Below are 5,341 nucleotides of genomic sequence, written 5' to 3'. Positions count from 1 at the left end.
GCAACAATGCCAGACAGGTGATACCTTCTTTTGAGTTGTTGGCTAGGGTGGTCAAAGGGATTCACAGATAGTAACCCATCATAGAACTGGGAAAATGAACAGCAGACCCCAATCTTATCCAAAGGAATATTGACAACTGATAACCGCTAGACGAGGAACAGCTGACCCTCCTAAAACAAAGACCTCCAGATAGGCAGACTAGATTCACCAGTAGAGCAAGTAGTGGGGAATGATGGGGGTAAATTTAAAAAATAAAAAATTAATAATAATTCTTCAAAGCATAAAAATTTACTCCTTAATAATTAGTAGATATGAAACACATTACCACTGAAATCTACCTGATGACTTTATGCTTAGATGCCAAGGAGCTCAGAAAGTAACCAACTGTGACTAGTAATAATCAGACATATAGAGATTAGAAACACATGTGCATCTTAGTGTCAATTGTATTAAAAATGAATTTTTCTAATTCTTCAAAGCATAAAAATTTACTCCTTAATAATTAGTAGATATGAAACACATTACCACTGAAATCTACCTGATGACTTTATGCTTAGATGCCAAGGAGCTCAGAAAGTAACCAACTGTGACTAGTAATAATCAGACATATAGAGATTAGAAACACATGTGCATCTTAGTGTCAATTGTATTAAAAATGAATTTTTCTGTATGAAATAGCCTTCTTTTTAAAAGTTTCTCATTTTGGGCTTGTGTTCCATGAATGTTCTTGAGAGTCCATTTTGTTGAGCATGGTCAACTTCCTAGTGGGTTATACCTTTAAAGAAAATTTATCCTCCCTTTAAAAGCAGTGGAGCATGTATTTAATCACAGCACTTGGGAGGCAGAGGCAGAAGGATCTCTGTGAGATGAAGGCCAGCCTGGTCTACATAGTGAGTTCATGCTACCTGGAGCTACAGGTCAACCTTGTCTCAAAAAAGAAATAAAAGACAAAAATCAAAGAAAAAGCAGCTATCAGTTGTCAATATCTTCTACACAAATAACTGAGACCTAGTGCCAACCTTCCCATCCCTGATGGGGTTTTCTGGCTTAAATTTACACAGATTTCATGCATGCTGTCACTACTGTTATGAGTTCAAATGTGCAATAGCCCTGTTGTGTTCTGTTCAGAAATGCTATTTTCTTGTAGTCACCCACTTTCTCTGATTTTTACAATCTTTCCACCCCTTCTTCCACTACAATCTCAGCCTTGTGTGGTAGGAGGAAAATAGAATACAGATGTCCTATGCAGGACTGAGTACTCTTCTTCTCTTATTTTCTGTACGTTGACCAGTTCTGGGCCTCTGGGTTAATTGCCAGTTACTGCAAAAAGAAGCTTCTCTGTCGAGAGTTTATAGATGCTCTGATGCATGTTTAAAACAATAAATCATTAGGAGTTTATTTCAGGCTATGTCCATTTAGCAGGATAATATTAATAGCTGAACTCAGATTCTATATTCAGTTTTTTGTTTTATAAGTTTCCTTTTTTCCTTCGGAAGATCTAAGAATGTATTATACGAAATTTGTTGACAATATACAAATTAACAGGGAAAACGCATAGCAAAATGAATTGTTTTCATAGTAAGAATATATGTTCATACAGAATGAGGATCAAATGACTAGCTCTCCTAGATATTTGAAGCTTGTGAAAAAGTGAACAAATAAGCAGTGGTACACGCTTCTTGCAAGCAAGAAGGTAGCAATGTGGTAGCAAGCAATGCATGGTTGAGTGGACAAGGTGCCCAGAGTAAACACAGTAGTGTTGTTATGTATTTAATATCCATCTGTGCTTATCACTGTCTTGGACAGATTTCAAACCCTCCAATCTCTTCTTCCTAGTAAAAGAGCTCTTTTATGAAGCCAGTGAAATAACAGATGCAAAAACTCAGTTCTGTTGACCATTTATTATTTACTTCTTTATTTTATTTTTATTAATTCTTTGAGAAATGCATATAATGTATTTTGTTCATATCAGATCCCCCATCCACCTGTACCTTAACCATACTACCAATCCAACTTCATGTCCTCTATTATTATTTTTATTCTCTTACAGGTATGTCATGGGTAATTTGTGTTCCCCAAATGCTCTTTGGTGTGCATCAATCCTCTGGAACCCATTCAACCTACCAGAAGTTACAGCCTTAAAGAAAACTGACTCCCTCTCCCAGCAACTATAAGTTACCAAAAGATATTCAGCTTGCACTGTATATTCTTTCTCACCTCCCCTATCCCTACTGGGTTTTGTCTGACTTGCAGTTGCACAGGTCTTGTGTATCTTGTCACGGGTACTGTGAATTCCTGTGGTGTCCAGACAACAGCGTATACTGCATTCATCTACTGCCCTGGCTCTTACAGTCTTTCTGCCCCCTCTTTCTCAAAGTTCCCTGAGTCTTGGAAAAAGATTGTGTGATATAGGTGTCCATTTAGGGCTAAACACTCTGCAATCTCTTCTCTGCACATTGATCAGTTGTGGGTCTCTGTGTTAATATCCATTTTCTTCAAGAACTTTCTCTCTGATTTTAGGATGCACTAATCTCTGGGTATAAAAATAAGTCACTAGGAAACAGTTTAATACTGTCTACTTAATAGAGTAATACTAGTACATTATCCCCTGTGATCTGTGACCTGTCTAGCCACAGGTTCTTAGTCCTGAAAGCAGTGCCATGTATGACAACCATCTTGTAAAGTGGGCCTTAAATCCAATCAAAATGTGACTGGATTCTCCCATCACATTCATACCACTAATTCACCAGTAGCCTTATTTTTCCAGGCCAGATACAATTGCAGCTCACAGCTTTCACAGATAAGTAAGGTTGATAACGTTTTTTCTCTTTCAATAGCATGCATAGCAACTTTCAGTACTATGAAAACTAGCAAGTAGTGATGAAACTTCCAGGTCAATACCTGCTTAATTTTTCCTTGTTTATTCTAGGGTTCACATATTAAGTGTCCACAGGAATAGGGTCTTACCATAAAGTTTTTGTGGGTAACCAATAATATCGGGAATAGCCAGTATTGTTTGAGAGTCTATGGAGCCCCACTTGTCAACATCTCCAAAAGGGAGAGTTCATTCAAGGTATTGGGGTTTTCTTTGCTAGCTTATGCAGTCTAGTAGGGATTATGTGTCCCTACTTTTATAACTAATTTTTATCTGTTTCTGTATTGACTATGTATATACTTTTAGAAACTTCTATAGTTTTAGGTTTCCATGTGCCTTTTTTTAAAGGCTTTTAATGTCAATTATCCCTCCCCATACTCCTTCCTCTATCCTGCCCTCCCATTTGCTACCCCACTTAACCCTTACTGCTCAACTATTTTCCTTTTACCCGTTATATCACTGTATTCTGTCTCACTTCTCAGGAAGCCTTCTCCCAATGATTTTTACCAGTTTCCTGACCTGTACAGATTTTCCAACTGAATCACATCTATCTAAGGATTCGAAGTTAGCATCCATTTATGAGAGAGACCATGCAACATTTTTCTTTCTGGGTCTAGGCTACTTCACTTGGGATGATTGTTTCCAGTTCCATTCTTTGACCTAAGAATTTCATAATTTCATTTTTCTTAGGAGCTGAACAATATTCCTTTGTGCAAATAAACCAGACTTTCGTTATCCATCCATCAGTTGTCGGACATCTAGGTTGTTGCCATATCCTGGTTACTGTAAATAGAGCAGCAATGACCATGGATGAACAGACATCTCTGTAGTAGGGTATAGAGTCCTTTGGGTATAGGCCCTTGAGTAGTATGGCTGTATCATGTGATAGATCTGTTTCTAACTTTTAGAGATATTGCCACACTGACATTCATAACGACTGTATCTGTTTGTATTCCCAACAGTATTGAATAATAATAATTTTCTCATTATTCTACATATCCACCAGCATTTGTTGTTGTTGTTTTTGTTATTTTTTTTCTCTTTTGGATCTTAGTTATCCCTGACTAAATATGTTAAACATTTAAAAAATATTTCTTGGTGATTTATAAATAAACCTGATTGTTTTATAAAATACCATACCTCATATATTCTACTACCATGATAAATGAATGACACAGAACATATGGGTTATTTGAACTGCCTGCTTGGAGTTCATGTATAGAGGGAATTATTATTTTCACGTTTATTTCTGGGAATCAAGACCATGTGACCAGAATCCTAAAGAACTCTAAGAGAACCTGCATGTTCATGCTTATGGCTCGCAATTCATCTCTATGTTGCTTTATTCTGGAAGGTGAATAGTCTTAATTTTCTTAGCTGATATTTTGTAGTTTTATAAGATTTAAATGTATAATGCTATGTAACTACACAAAATTCAACACAGTTGTAGCAAAAAGATGAGGCGTTAAGAAGATATGAAAAGAAACATATAGGTATATTTTACCATTTTATATCTGGATATCTCTATTTTCCAAAGCCTTAAAATGCAAAAGCAATAAATAAAAAAATTTTAAAAATTATAAAGTTCATGTTACAAATACAAAAACCTTATGATTTTGATTAAGAGAGCTTTTTTGGTGCTGAAAACTAAACTAGGGAATTGTATGCAGTCAGTATGTGTTGCAATAGTAAGTGAAACTCTGAACTAAGATGTATTTTAAGAGACAAATATAAGTAAAGCCCTTATAATCATGGTATTATAGCTAAATTATAGCAAATATTTCCAAATGAAAAGATATTACATAATTGAGTTGCTCTTTCTCTAACAATAAGGAAAGTGAGAAAGTATCTGACTAGTTCTAAGAATATTGTTTAAAAAAAAGCACAACACTGTTCTCTAACTATCTGATCCTGACTCTATAGGATCTCTCACACTCAGAATAAGCATGATATTTTTTCTGTCATGAAGGAGGAACACAAAGCACATTTACCTTCATTATTTATTTATTTAGAATTATATACACATGTATTTTTGACAATTTATTTCCTTTTGAGAATTTCAAACATGTATACATTGGTATACAATGATACATGACCACCTCCAAATTCTTCCCTGATATACAGCTCTTCCAATTTCAGATTTTTTTATTGATGAAACACTTATTCCAGTTAGTGACCACATATGCATGGTTGTAGACCCAACCACTGGAAAATGGGAAACTTATCAGTGATTATGACCTCAAAAAAGAATAATTTTTCCTCCCCCAGTAACTTTCAACTGTCAGGAGCTCCTCTGCAAAGGGTGGGGCCTAGAGCTCATCTACACATCTGTAAGGGTGGTTTAATCTGGTGATTTGGTGGCAGGTATTATAGATAAACATATTTTCTATGAGTTCATGATTACAATAGCCATGTCACATACCAAAGATAGCACCCCATAACACCCCTCCCCATCTTCAGCTCTTA

The sequence above is a fragment of the Nannospalax galili genome, unplaced genomic scaffold (assembly GCF_000622305.1).
Source record: "Nannospalax galili isolate Female #2095 unplaced genomic scaffold, S.galili_v1.0 scaffold627, whole genome shotgun sequence".
Lineage (NCBI taxonomy): Eukaryota > Metazoa > Chordata > Mammalia > Rodentia > Spalacidae > Nannospalax > Nannospalax galili.
Note: the sequence above shows the minus strand (reverse complement) of the source record.